Source organism: Coenobita brevimanus, chromosome 76, assembly GCF_032717465.1.
Source record: "Coenobita brevimanus isolate Jiangsu-jjx chromosome 76, ASM3271746v2, whole genome shotgun sequence".
NCBI classification, from domain to species: Eukaryota; Metazoa; Arthropoda; class Malacostraca; order Decapoda; family Coenobitidae; genus Coenobita; species Coenobita brevimanus.
The window spans coordinates 6062881-6078701 of NC_137029.1; the positions used below are offsets into that span (position 1 = coordinate 6062881).

Genomic DNA, 15821 nt, shown 5'->3' on the forward strand with positions numbered 1-15821 from the left:
GGAAGGGCAAAAATTAATGGAAGTGAAGATATTACTCTCATAAAACTGTGTACCTGCAACTTGCCTGACTTCATCATTTAAGAAGGTACAGCGATTATGTAAATGATATAATTAAGGACACACACCCACACCCATCCACCCCCCCCCACACACACACTGGACTTGGCCGCCCCGTGGGTGCGGCAAAAAGGAGGTAATCCCAATGAAGGGGTTAAGTCTATAAAGTTTCTTACAGACATGCTAGCAAATGAACACTGATTTTCATGTCCAGATGGCCTGTATCAGATATATTTGTGTGGAATAGTGTTTTCACAGATGTGATAACTTAATGGACGAGTTGGTAGAGTTCCGGTGCAAGTGACGCTCTAGCCATGCTCGTATATTCGATCCTTATGAGGTGGAAAGTTTATCGACCATTAAATGTCATCAAAGCAAGCCGATCCTAAACCCTTAAATGTACTGGACTACGGTAGCCTAGCCTCGGGTTCCAGCACTTCAAAGAGGGCCATAAATTACCTCAGGCTGTCTAATATGGTGACGGCATCATCAAAACCTAATACTGTAATTTTTTTAAGCGGTGGGATTTGAGAGGAGAAGTCATAAAATATCCACTATAAATTTAAACATAAAAATTTACATCTAGCGTAGTCAGTAAGCATGTAAGCATATTTTGTCTACATCCATTGGTAATTCTAGGGATATTTTTCAGACCGACAAGCGAAGGAGGTGGCAACATTATCTTCCACCTCTGTTTGTGGAGGTAACCTGAGAGATAAAATAATCAAGCAGAGAGAGTCAGCGTGGAAAACGAATATGCCTGAACAGCTTATGATTTTTGATACCCTTAGTGAAAACATTGCACATATTTTTCTAAGTGAAGTTACTAGCGTTACATTAAGTTAGATGAAAGCGATCATGAAAATAAATAAATCTAACTCAACTCAGGAGTGAAATTCTCATACTTATTTACCTCTCTCTCTCTCTCTCTCTCTCTCTCTCTCTCTCTCTCTCTCTCTCTCTCTGATAAGTTTCTTCTCATTACTATGATTTGTTTTGCAGAAAGAGAGCTATGGAAAGATTTTTGTCTCCTTGGATTTCTGTGCAACAAAATCCGAGTTACGACATGCAATTGATAATGTGTGTGTGTGTGTGTGTGTGTGTTGGGATGGGGTGGGTATATGGAGATACTGACTGATAATTAGCCATGTCGTCGCACCGTTCAAAATAGAAGATATTGTAGGGTGGGGTCGAGGTTGCTAGGAAGACGGCAAAGGTGGATATAACATAAGATTCAACTAAAGATCTCTCATTTACCCATCCTCCATCTTCATCGCCTGTTGTGTGTATGAGTGCAAATATCCACCGGTTTAATTCATGCTACATGCTCCTGTGCATTTGCTTCATGCTTAAGGCCTTGGTGAAGAATTATGAAATTATTACTGAACTAATATTTTACATTGGTTTCGAGGAGGATATCACCCCGATAATGCCTTCCCTTAAAATTACAATGCAGCTGATTCATCTACGCCCATTGTATATCGAAAAAGACTGCATATTTCCTGGATTCATGCAGATGCTTAGGTGTCAGTGCAAAACATCACAGTTTTCAAAGAGTTAAAAAGGTTTGACGGAGATACATGAAGGGATCGCTGAAATGGAATACAATGCATCGTCGTGGCAACTGCGACACTGAGTGAGAGGATAACTGCCCACACAAAGTGCAAACGTCCCTGACTTATGAGTCTACTTTGAACAAGCTCAATGAAGGAAGAACATTGTCGTCAGGTTATATCTCGTGGTGAAGACACAGCTAATCTGCTAAAGTCGTGGTTCAGAATATGCAATCATTACTATGTAGCCGAGTTTGCAACACACACACACAGACACAGACACACACACACACACACACACACACACACACACACACACACACACACACACACACACACACACACACACACATATACGAAGATCTTTAAATTACTGTCTTATATATCAGATTAGTTTTTTGCTCCCCATCGAGTGTTTCATGAAAAAGGCCGGCTAAAGGAAGCTTTTGATTGCTGCACCCAAACCAGTTATGTCCACCACCACAACACATCCCCGAACAGTATTCTTTTTCTTTGTACATACCTCGTAAAACACACCCTGGACACGTACCAGATTCATACCACACGCATTCCAGACACATCCCCACTCGCACCCCAGATACATCACAAGTATCCCCGACCTCTTAAAATTCCTCCTAGGTCTGACCCTCATAACATTTTACTTCTGAAATTTGCCAGATTTTATCCTTCGAAAAGATACCGTGACTCAGAGAATGACTGACACAGTTAGGGACATACACTAGATTTGGTTGCGTCTGTGGGTAGGACGTTTCGCCTACGGACGTTTTGGCCATGGGCCCCCAACCTACTGTATGACGTTTTGGCCACGGGGGCTTATATTTCGTAGTTTGTTGTTTTTTATATGTCCTTTTGCATATATTCTGTACTGCTCATGTGGTTGAGTGGGACAGAGAGGAGTGAAGCTTCGGTTTGCAGATGTTCGTAGTTTCTTGTTTTTTTGTATCCTTTTGCATATATTTTGTACTGCTTATGTGGCTGAGTTCTACCATGCCTGAGGAGGCTGCCGCACTCTTGGAGTACTTCGACTCCACCTACTTCTCAGGCCAGCTCCGTCATCGCCAGGATGTCACCCCCAGGCCAGGATGCTTGAAGCCGGTCCGTTTACGCCGCACACCACCCATGTTCCCACCAGAGAAGTGGAATATGCACCACGCCACCCTCAACAACCAGCCCAGAACCAACAACATTTGCGAGGGGTGGAACAGCCTGGTGGGACACGCCAACCCCACTGTGTGAAAACTCATCGCGTGTCCGCAAGCAGACGCTGCCACTGTGGATGGAATCCTGCTCCAGGAGGAACATGGGATTCATCTTGCCAAGCGTGGGAAGGTGTGCCAGGAACTCAAGACGCGCCTCCACAACCTTGTGGTCGACCAAGGAAGGCAAGAAGACGATCCCAGAGTTCCTTCGTGGCATCAGCTACAACCTTCGAGTTGGACAGCCCAACGTGTAGCCATAAGTCGATTTCATCTGTGCTGTTTTGTACTTTTTAAATATGTGTATTAAATATGTATGTAAACAGCAAACTCTGAAATAATATAAAATGCTATTGTAAAAAAAAAATCTTGTTTATTTTTTATTTTTGGGCCTGTGGCCCAAATGTCTTACCTTGTGGCCAGAGCGTCCGAGGTTGGTGGCCCATGGCCTAAAAGTTCGTGGCCCAAACATCCGCGGCCGAAACGTCCGTCCTCGGGCAATAATAATGTGTCATAATCACAGACTAAATTTCACTGTTTTCTATTTAATCAAACTCTGATCCCCAGAATCCCCCTCCATCCCCACAAAGAAACGTGCGCCCACGCACGCAAAGACACACGCATGGACACATTCACGTATACTTTCACATACATATGAGTGTGCCCACGGAAGCAAGCATGGACACACACACACACGCAATCATACATACATACACATACACATAAGCAGACAGACAGACACCCCCACAAAAACTAGACAAAGCACTTGGAATAATGACAGGGAGAAGGAAAAAAAAACTCCAAACATAGCTTACATTACGAATAAAAACTTCCATTTTATGATTACATTAACATGAGAAACAGAGAAATGATTGCCTCAGCACAAGAGGCAAACCTTCCTTGCACTATCATTATATTCCCTTGAACATCAGACAGAAAAAAAAGGAAAGAAAATGTTAATCGGCTAACATACCTGCTCTGTGAGAGAATACGTAATTACTTCCCCGTTAGGGTGCCAGTTTTATTTTCTTGCTGCTACCGGGTAATATAACTCAAGCGAAGAAAGAGCCCTTGAAGTTACGGGATTAATGAAGGTCATATCAATGCCCTCCAGTTCGAGAAGTCCCTCACGAGCTTGATAAAATAATTTGCAGATAACAGAAATAAAAGAAGAAAAAAAGAGAGAGAGAGAGAGAATCCCGAAGAAAACATGAGCCTTGTGAAGAATGGCTGACACACAGTTTGACACCCAAAATATGGTACTGAGTTTGTTTCTGCGCTACACAATTGGAACAGCTTATTGTAGATCTGCCTGGACAACAACCTCCCAGCTACACACAGGCTCATACGACAACACTTACCATTCTACACATACCTTCAAGTAATTCCCTCCTGCTCCTGCTTAAGCCCGTTTAATCCGGTTACGTACTGTACTGTATATATCATTATTATGATATTTTCTTCTGCATTAAACAAGTTTTACACAGTTATGGAGAGATTTCTTGCTGTCCAGATTTTGGTGAAGGCTGTATCCAAACCCTCTAAATAAAAGTTTCTCTGAAGCTGACTGAAATCGTCTAGATAGCAATAAAAAAATTGTTTAAAAATACGTGATGTGACTGGAGGGTGGTGTGGCCAAGCGAGTGGGTTGTTTTATGTGTTAAGGTTTCACAGAGTTGTCAATTGTTCAGGTGGGGAATTATACAGAACTAAGTCTCTAATAGTCTCGACAGCCAATTCCAGCAAAACACCAGAAGATTTCATTTGGCTGATTCAGTCACTGGGACGTGAAAGAGTTAATGTTGTGTTTACTGTGAAGGCAATGGTCCGTACTGTCATCGGGAAAGAAGGTTCCCTAGCACTTCTTCCTTAGCAATGTATTTTTGGATATTGCTACTTACTATCGTTTTGTACGTTATTTACGCAGGAATGCATAACTAAAGAAAAGGCGTTAGGGAGCTTCCTAAAACGAAAAGAATACGGGCCATGACAAAACACAGCTTCAGTGAGTGGGGATATGTTTCAGTGTTACTTCTTCCCCATTACTCGATCACCGTAAGTAAATTAAAGTATTACACTATGAGTTTAACACGACCATCGCATCAGGAGGAAAAAATGCAACTGAAAAGGTCATAGTAATACCACACTGGGACTTCAGAGACCCTTAATACTCTTTTTTTGGCTGTTATTTGTCACTTTCAACACCATAACGTCTTTCCATATAAGAAGTAATTGTTTTCAGCCAAGGTGAGAGGGGAAAGACAAATCCTTCAGTTATTCCCTCATTATTAAGGAGCTCTCCTAAGTGAAATAAAATCGTCTGGTGGTAGGAAGAATATACAATGATAAACACTCCAGCGCTAGATAGATGCGGAACCATCCGGGACGTAACATGAGGCGTCGCTAAAGTATACTGGAGTGAATTACCTCGCCCCCGAAAAATGTTAGAGTCAGACGAACAGGGGCGTTCCTGAAAATGACCCCACATTTAAAAAGACCCGTCCTCTGGGTGAAGGGGTTCAATCTCATCTATGAGTGGCGTGGCTGAAAAGGGTATCCAACGGGTATTGCCATTAAAGTGCGAAATAGCCCTGATTACGAGTCTTTGATAGGTTAGCGTGATTTCAAGCTGTCCGTCGACCTCAAACGTGAATTAATAACTGTCAGTAGGATATTAACCCGCCAGATTAGCCTTGTTGTGAATGTGCAGTTTAATTGCCTGGTGTGTGTGTGTGTGTGTGTGTGTGTGTGTGTGTGTGTGTGTGTGTGTGTGTGTGTGTGTGTGTGTGTGTGTGTGTGTGTGTGTGTGATTTCACTTTTGATCCACTATGCAGAAAAATGCACATGAAGCTTACATATATTTCTATTTCTGCGTCAAAAATCCTGTCACTACAATGAGACATTTCTTATTTTACCTGACATGTAGAGTTAAGGAGCAGTGGACTTAAAAATATTGGTGAAATGCCCTAGCAAGCCTCCTACGCGCACAAAACACGGGCCTCCCTCACAAGCAGGTGGGTCCTCATGTCTAAGCTCCATTCACAAGCGGTGGTCCTTGAGGTGCTCAGGCCTTTCTGCGGAGGGACATTGCGAAGGGCTTGGGTCCAGCTTACCTCACCTCCAACTGGCGCATTTGTCCATACTGTCTGTTGTAAGTTATTTATTTATTTATTAATTTACTATCACAAACCTTTTGCAAGGCGAGTTGATATAGTATTTGTCGGTGTCTGTGTATGCATGTATCTGTTGTCATAATATTTAGAAAAGTTGCGGACGACTTTTCACCAAGCCTTCAGAAAACAGCAACTATGTAAATGTACAGAAGCCTGTTATTTTTGGTGAGGATTTGATAAAAGATGACCGGATGTCAGCCGCCATATATTTTTGAATATGGACTGGCTTTTTATGAAACGAGGAGACTGAATTCCGTAGAGTTCTGCGAATTTTCTTCAAATTTGGTTTATAGGTAACTTGTACCTTAGCCAACAACATACTGTACTCCAGCGGGCGATTAACATTCAGCCCCCGAATGCATTTGTTTCATTTGTTATTTATTCATCTATTATGCCTCTGCTCACCTATGGTAGACGAGGTATTAAGTGGCTGGTCTGTCTGTGAGTGTGTGCGTGGGTGGATCCGTGTGTCCATAACACTCTTGTGGTCGCAACATCTCCTGAACCCATCAAAGGATTTCCACCAAACCTTTGTCGGTGATACAGTATTAAGAGATGATGAAATGATTAGATCAGCTAGGGTAAGAGGTCAAAGGTCAAGGTCAAATGGGGTCGACTTAGTTCATCCTTGTGGGCGCGATGTCTCCTGAACCCCTTGACGAATATCGACCAAACTTTTTTCAGAGATGCAGAATGAAAGGTCGATGAACTGACTAGGTCACCTGGGTCAAGGGTCAAAGGTCAAGTTCATATGGATGTGGACGCGATATCTCCTGAACCCCTCGACGAATTTCTACCAAACACTTGTCACTGATACAGTAAGAAGGAACGGTGAACTGATTAGATCAACACGGTCAAGGGGTCAAAGGTTAAGGTCATATGGGAGTAGGCGGGATATATCCTGAACCCTTCGACGGATATCGATCAAACTTTTGTCACTGATACAGTATGCAGAGACGATAAAATGGGTAGGTCATCAAGGCCAAGGGGTTAAAGGTCAAGGTCTTATGGGGTAGAGTTAATTTATCTACAGACACCGAGCACTGTCATGGTGGCTGCATGGCGAGTCCGTGCGCAAGTCTTGGCGGAGGCATACCGAACGACGCGTACGCTTTGCTTTGACAGCTAGTGGTCCGAGTTCTCGGTGTTTCATTATTATTATTATTATTATTATTATTATTATTATCATTATTATTATCATTATTATTATTATTACTCTTTTCATTATTTAACCTCCAGCGAGTGCAAATAACTGGTTGGTGTTACTCGAATAGTTTATTCCCCGACGGTGTTTCATAAGTCTGTCATGATGCTTATGTCACCTTCACTGCTGAATGATTGCCTCATGTTATAAAAATCATTAGTATCTTAAAAAAAAAAAAAGGATGGTGGAAAATACTCTTTATTACTTGCTGCTTTAGTTTAATTACTTTATTACGTGTGGGTTGTAAGGCTACAGTCTTTCAACCCACCTGCATACTTACGGTCAGTTTAGTAAAACTTCATATGATAGAGTGCAGTCAGTAGCGATACAGAGAGACAGGAATCGTTCTGTGATGCCACATGCTTCAGAAACCATCGTCAGAAAATGGGACCTTGCCTTCCTCTTCTCGATTACGTTTTAGGCAAACGGCCAATTACCCTATCCACCCTCCTTCCTTTTGTTGGTTTTGCTCTTCTGGCTCCATCTATCCACATTCCATCCCTCTGTCACTCTTGCTTTTCTGACTACTACTCCACCTGTCCTCACCCCTTCTAACTCATTCACTACCCTACCTATCCAAGTCCTTCCCTCTTTCACTCTAACTTCTTCGTTGCACTACCTATCTACGCTCCTTCCCTCTGTCATTCTATCTCCTTCACTATTATACCGTGTCACAAACCATTCCCACTGTCACCCTAATTTCTTCACCACTTCACCTAACTACATGCCTTCCCTCTATCATTCTAACTCCTTCCTGATTTTCTATCCTTGTCTTTAGTTGATGGATTAGTTTTGTTAGTTATAACCAGCCTTATACCAAACAGTCACGAAAGGACCAACAGGTCTGTTGTTGTTTGCTCTTCTTTGTGCTCCTTTGTACCACCCCACCTATCCCCGCCTCTTCCCTCTGTCACTCTTGTCTTTCTGACTCCACTTATCTACCTGCTTATGTTCCTTCTCTGTTATTCTTGCATTTCACCACTCCATCTACAGTATATACGTCACTAACTTTACAGCTCCACCTATCCACGTCCCTAACTTCACCACTCTACCTATTCATGTCCCTAACTTCACCACCCCACCTATACAAGTCCAACTCCACCACTCCAGCTATGCATGTTCCTAACTTCACCACTCCAACTATGCACGTCCCCAACTTCACCACTACACCTATCCACGTCCGTAACTTCACCACTACATCTCTTCACTCCCTTGCCTGTCCTTCTAGGTCCTCTCGTGGATAAAAGTTATTGAACCTTCGTTTCTTTTCCTTTTTGTACGAGATGTCTTTCCTGAAATGTAATCACCTGGTATTAGCAAGGACAAAAAAGATAAGGCGTCGTGTTCTATACTCCATTTTTTTTTATTGAGGCGAAGATGCACTTGACAGGTTGATGATGACTGGTTGAATGCAACATGTCCAAAATATATTTACTAACCCAAATTTCCCCCTCAGATATTTGTTGTCAGTGAGTAATGCTAGATTATGAAGTAATGTTGCATTCAGCCAATAATCACCAATCTGTCAAGTGCATCTTCGCCTCGTTAAAAAATAACTGAGTATAGTAAGTTAAAATGCTGTTAACTAATTCTGTCCGATGGCTTATATCTTACCGTACTTCTTGCTATTTCTTGACGACTGAGTTCCCTTTAGGATAAACTTATTAAAAAGCAAGAGTTAGATATATTTCATTAACACCTTCATTAATAATGGTTCTTCTTAATCTGGATAAAATCGTCTGGTGGGAGCGACCATAAGACTGAAAATATGTCATTGGACTGAAGGCGTTATGTCCTCTAATCCGAGAGTATCATTTGCATATCATTCTGGCTGGTACCTGGCGATTATATATTCAGTTTGAGAGATTTCTCGAACAGAAGGTAAGATATAGCCTTCAATGTCCTATCAGTAGGAGAGGCTTTTAATAAGATAAAGAACAGCTGAAGGTTTAACAATCAGAAAAAAAAAAAAAAGACTACATCATTGTAAAGGGTTTAATTGCGTTCCTTTTATGTACTTCCTCTCCTTCAAGATAATGCTGAAGTATCTGGTCCTTTTCATAAGCTGTTGTTTCTCTTTGTGTGTCTGTAAAAGTTGCCTGGTATTCAAGAACTTTAAAAGATAAAATAAACATGCCATCAAGAGTATGTCCCTTCCTCTTTCACTGCACTTACACCCTCGCTTTTCATAAGGAGAACGTCCACACGTCAGAGATGTATGAATTCCGAGTTTTTTCTGCTTTTTTCCCGTGAAGACTTTTTTTTTTTTTTTTTAACTTTACGGGAGGTTAATTAAACTGACTTTGTGAGACGATATTTTTGAAAGTGTTAATATGAGAAACTGGCCGTACGCTTGACTAACTACATGTTTAGTATGTATGTCTACCCACCAACCTACATACTTATCTATCTGGTAGCAGAAAGATAAAAAACAACAGCTTTACTTAAGGAGTTAGAGGAAAGGTGACTGCCATATGGAAGACAGTGGCGTATTGAAATGTGAAGGAACTGAATCTCTGATACATTAAAAACAACGTGGTTTCTTTGGCCTCGATCAGACATACGAGATAAATCGAAGTCAGGCATATGAGAACCCTATCCTGTAATTGTTGCTGCGAATGCTATGACGGACGCTGGGAGAATCAGGTAGAAAACTGAAGGATGGAATCATCAGCGTAAAGGTGAATACAGCAGGATGCACGGCTCTGAAGGCCATGGATGAAGAGAAGGAAGAGAGTTGGTGTAAGGACACAAAGCTGAGAAACACAGTTACTGGTATCTGAGCAGGATCCAAGTGAGGCTGAATCTAATCCTGCCATCAAAAAAAAAAAAGAAAAAAGAAAAAAAAGAAAAGGAAATAAAACTAATTAAAATAAAAACATTTCTCCTGAACTGAACATAATCGTCTGGTCACAGAAGGAATGAAATGAAAAAGACGCCATATTACAGAACTGGTTCTGGTTAATAATTTTCATCAAACAATAACTGTTTTACCTATTTCAAGTGTCAGACGTCTATTTATCCCTAATATATTGTCACTAAGCTCCTCCCTTGTAATGTGTTGTTCGTGTTCGGTCGCTGCTATATTTTTTCCTTAAAAAAATCACCTTTATCTTTTCTCGCTAAATGATCATCTCGCCTTTTTTCGAAATTTCAAGCCTCTTTCAGTTTTGCTGAATATTTTTTTTTTTTTGTTCCCTTAGCTACCCAGTCATTCAGTGACCTTTTCATTATGTTCTTATTTCTCCTTCATATATCAGCAGTTTTGCATATTATCTCTCATACATCCTTGTTTTATCCAATATTCCTGCATATTTTCACTTTACTTCAAAAGTTTGTTATTATATAAAAATAAATAGTATTTTCTACCAAAGCCTTCACTGTCATAAGTATTTTCTCCACTGACCTCTTCAAAAACCCCATAGTATGAAGATAAGTATGGTCCTTCTTTTATCTGGACTCAGTCTATCATAACCCCTTCCTTCTTTTGATTTTCACCACTCTTTTTGCCTCCTTATTTCACATACAGTCAGTCCGTTTCTCTGTTTTTGGTCGAAACTCTCTCAAAACAGCACACAGTTACCCATTATGTGAGATGACACTTAGCCCTAATGTGCGATGACGTATTCTTGGTTTATTCCCGCTACCTCCAGGCGATTTTATTCTGCTTAGGAAAGATGCGTAGAACTCGAAAGGTTAGCTGTAGCCTTCATTAGTTGCTCAATGCTATACTCCTGTTACTCTAACTAGGCCTAAAATTGCCATCTCCCCATGCTGAATGTTGACCTGTAACAATAACACAGACAAATGATACCAATCATGATTTAATGCAGTGGAAAGGATGTGCAGTCGTAGCATTTTCCTCTTTGGTTATCTAGCTACGGGAAACAAGCTGCAAAATGACGAAAATTTGGGCCAAGATAATGTGAAAGAACTATAGATGTTTTTCCTGAGTTATATAAAATTAACTTTTCGATCGCCAGAATGAACACACACACACACACATACACACACACACACAAACACACACAAAGTCATCACCGGAGTAAAGAGGTCAACCCCTTCAATCCAATAGCTCTGTTTGTCGCTATATTATCGCCCACATATGGTGGAGGGGGCATCAAGTGATTGTCTGTTCGTCCGTGCGTGCATAGGTGCTAGGTGAATGCATGCGTGGGTCCTTGAGTCCGTAACACTATTGTGGACGCGATATCTCTTGAACCCATCCACAGATTTCCACCAAACTTTTGCCAATGATACAGTATGAAGGGACGATGAACTGTTTTGGTCAGGAAGGTCAGGGGTCAAAGGTCAAGGTCATATGGGGTCAACTTAGCTTATCCTTGTGGGCGCAATATATCAGATTTCCACCAAACATTTGTCAGATACAGTATGAAGGGACGATGAACTGATTAGGTCAGGAAGGTCACGGATCAAAGGTTAAAGTCATATGGGGTCATCTCAGTATATCCTTGTGGGGACAATATCTTCGGAACCCCTCGACGGATTTAGATCAAACTCTTTTCCGCGATACAGTATGAAGGGACGATGAACTGATAGGTCATGGAGGTCGTATGAGGAGACCGTCCACAAGGCTTGGTGGAGGCATACTGAGTGAAGGTTTGCGTCGACAGCTCAAGGCCCAAGTTCACGGCGTTTCATTTATTCTTGTTTCTACCAGGCGAGTTTAATTGGCTTAAGAGAATCACCCTAGTAGCGAGGGAATTAGTGAAGGCTGTATCTAACCCTTTATCATATAGATTAATGAAGACAAAAACGTATAATGAAAAAAAAAAAAATTCTCCTGAACTGAGTAAATAGTCTACAAATAGAATAATATAAAGGAGGTCATCACATTGAACCGTTTGAGATTATTCATCAAACAATTTTTGTATGTTTTCCATAACTTTAAAAAAAATCCAATTCTTCCCAAAATAGCCACTAACTCTTCCACTAGCGTTGTTTGTGTTCACCAGCAGCTACAGTATTTTTTTTTTCTCTCATTTTTTCTTCCATTATCGTCTCTGAGTAATAATTTCCCTTTTTTCTCTCTTTTTATTTTTTTTTTTGGGGGGAGGAGGACAGGCCTTTGAGTTTTACCTAACAGATTACATGACATTTTTCCTACGCTCTGCTTTTGTTATGCTATTTTTTTTTTTTTCCAGAAAAATCTTTTCATGTGTTCTGAGTTCACTTTCAAATTTCAGTATTTTTGCATTTCATCCCTTGGACACTGCTACTCTACCCAACATTAATTTCTACATTTTCGCGCATCATTGTAAAAGTATCCTAGTTTTTAGGACCAAGCGCTTTTCATTACTTTTCTGAACTGTTGTCTTCAAATACCTCTTACTTAACACATTCATATTGTCTTTCCTCTATCTGAACTCCATTCATACATCTCTTCCAATATTATTTTTTCTTACCTTCACTACTTTTTTTTTTTTTTAATACATATCCCACCACTTCAGGCATTTAAACTAGACCCGTATGCTTGTCAGCTGAAGAGGCTCCCCAGCACCTGTTCCCTAGCGATTTATTTTTGGATATGGTTGGTTAATATCCTTTTGCATATTATCTACGGAGAGCATGGCGATATCAGATTGGTTTATGTAACAAGGTGAAGGACATTACGGTGCAAACAGCAGAGTATGTCGCTTAGGAAAAGGTGTTAGGGGATTTCCTTAACCGATGAGAATACGAGGGAGACTTTTCTACGTCAGGAAACGCCAAACAGTTTAATTCACTTGGGGGTAAATCGTAAAAACCTGAATTTCAATGATCACAAGACTCTTTTGTACTGAGAATGAGTCATGGGAGGCTGAGTGCTAATAATCCTAAGCCAAGGTCTCTCTCACCTCTAAACTAAACGACCATCTCACCTCTAAACTAAACGACCAGGGCCTGTATTCCCTAGCATCTCTTCCTGAGTGATTTATTTTTGGATACGCCTGGTTAATATAATTTTGTACGTTATTTATGAAGCGTATGGTGGTAGAATTATTTAAGTAATGCAGAGGAGGACAGCAAGGTGTATCAAGCAAAACAAATCGCTTAGGAATAGGTGTTAGGGACTTTTCGTACCTGTAAAGAATGAGGGCCCAAGCGTCTTTCCCTTCGAGCATTTTATCATTCGGTTGATTCGAAAAGAGAGAAGGTACAGTTTCGGTCAATAGTTCCTTTACGCTGCCCTAAAACTGTGCAACCATTTAGCAGTAGTAAATGTGAAGGAAAAAGAGATATTCACGGTTTACAGGGAGATATTTTACCTATAGGGATTTTGCTGTTTATGTGGCAGTTATTAAAGAGCAAAGGGATTAAGAGACAATGGAATATAACAGTTTGTTCTCCTCTGACAAACATCCGTAACCCCCTTCCTGCTTAGATGATGGTCAGGTTCAGACTGGAGGGTAAATATGACTAGCAACCAAGGAGACTCGTTCTTCATATCTAAGGCTTATCGAATTTCATACAGCTGCGACTTTCATATAAGCTGCGGGAGTGGCCCAGTTCTGTCACATGAAAACAAACCGACAATAGTTATCCAATATTCACTGCTAACCCTTCCAGTGCATCATCTTGCAAACGAGTTGATGATCAGGTTAAAAGATGAAAGGTGAGCGTTGCAAGGCCAGAACACAGGCGGTTATCCCTTACCTGGAGAAGGAATACACTTTGGATTCTTCTATGGCTACCGGCTACAATTTTTATCAAGCAGAAATAAATCAAGGGTAAACTACTGTCTCCATAAAATCCTTTCACTGCTGGGCCTCTGCTAAATGAAATTGCTTAGTGTTGGCCTAAATATAACACCTACATTGCGTCCATTTTAATGAGCAAACTACATTCGTTTTACCTTAACTTGGTTCAAAATTCCCATCTTTCCATCTTGAATGTTGAGTTGAAATAATTGACAAACACTAGATTATTATGCAATTTCGAAAAGGTGTTATGAAAAGGATGCAGGACTGTAGCAATGTCTTTTATGTCATTGAGATACGTGAAATGAACTGCTGAAGGAAGAGAATTTGGGTCAAGTTGTATAAATGAACTATAGTTATCATCGACACAACAACGCTCCCTCCTCTGGCGGTAACAACTTCACTTCTGTTAACACCTTACTCCGGCTGAACCTAAAATAGTTATTCTCCAAACTGTGTAGAGTCAGTGTGTGGAGCGCCAATAATGAACAACTATTAATGTGCGTACTATGCCGCCGACAGCGCACGGTTTATTAAAACTTATAAACATCTTATTTCAACCATATTATTAAATAGCCTCGTAACTCCAGTGAATAATAATTACATTATACCAAATTTCGATTCCATAAATCCATTCATCCATCCAATTATCCACGTTCTTTATCTGCCTAGCTCTCTATCTATGCATATAAACACACACACACACACACACACACACACACACACACACACACACACACACACACACACACACACACACACTCATGAGGCTTTATACAGACGTTCAAGTTCCTTCAGAAAAACATTGCAAAGGAAAAAGAAAAGAAAAATGGGTAGCGTTTGCGAGTCAGGTACACATTAACCAAGTAAGACCCGTTTTCCCTGGCGCACTTGAACTCGGAATTGGCCTATGATGAAAGTATCGTGGCTGGCGTGTGAGCCTCGCTGATCAAAGGGCTCAGTCGGGGGGCAGGAGGGGGAGAGGGGAGGGGAATGGTGAGTGGAGGGGTTGGGGAGGGGAAAGGTGTGGAGGGTAGAGGAGGGGAGTGGTGTGGGTGGTAGAGGAGGGGAGTGGTGTGGGTGGTAGAGGTGGGGAATGGTGTGAGGGAGGTAGGGGAATGGTGTGAGGGGTAGGGGAGGGGACTGTTATGGGGGACAGAGGAGAGGAATGGTGTGAGGGGGTAGGGGAATGGTGTGAGGGGTAGGGGAGGGAATGATGTGAGGGGGATAGGGTAGGGGAATGGTGTGAGAAGGGGTAGGGGAGGAAAACAATGTGAGGGGGATGGGGAGGGAATGGTGTGAGGGGAGTTACTGGAAGGGAATGGTGTAGTGGGTGGGGGAGGGGAATGGTGTGTGGGGGGAAGGGGAAGGGGAATGAGGTAAAGGGTTGAGGGTGAGGGTGTGGGGCAAGAGAAAGAGGGAGTGAGAGGAGGGATGTATGTAAGGTGAGGGAGAGAGTGTGATGTAAGAAAGTTAGATGAGAGAATATGTTGCATGTAAGGTGAGGGGAGGGGAGGGGTGTTAGGGGGAGGTGAAGGATGTGAGGGGAGGGGAGGGGTGTTAGGGGGAGGTGAAGGATGTGAGGGGAGGGGAGGGGTGTTAGGGGGAGGTGAAGGATGTGAGGGGAGGGGAGGGGTGTTAGGGGGAGGTGAAAGATGAGAGGGCAAGGGAGGGGTGTTAGGGGGAGGTGAAGGATGTGAGGGGAGGGGAGGGGTGTTAGGGGGAGGTGAAGGATGTGAGGGGAGGGGAGGGGTGTTAGGGGGAGGTGAAGGATGTGAGCGGAAGGGAAAATATGAATGGAAAGGAATGATAGAGGGAGAGGAGGTGTGATGCGGTAAGGGAGGGGAGAGACGAGAGGAAAAGGGTGAGAGGGGAGGGGACGGGGAAGGAGGGAGGGATAGCGATGGGTGAGAGTA

General features: G+C 41.9%; 1 protein-coding gene and 1 pseudogene across 1 annotated transcript in view; one reads left to right on the forward strand and one right to left on the reverse strand.

The window, feature by feature from the left end:
- LOC145408266 (uncharacterized) overlaps positions 1 to 15821 on the reverse strand; it is a 194090-nt gene that overhangs the window by 136654 nt on the left and 41615 nt on the right. The gene's annotated exons all lie outside the window — the stretch shown is intronic.
- LOC145408235 (uncharacterized) lies at positions 2601 to 3084 on the forward strand (annotated as a pseudogene).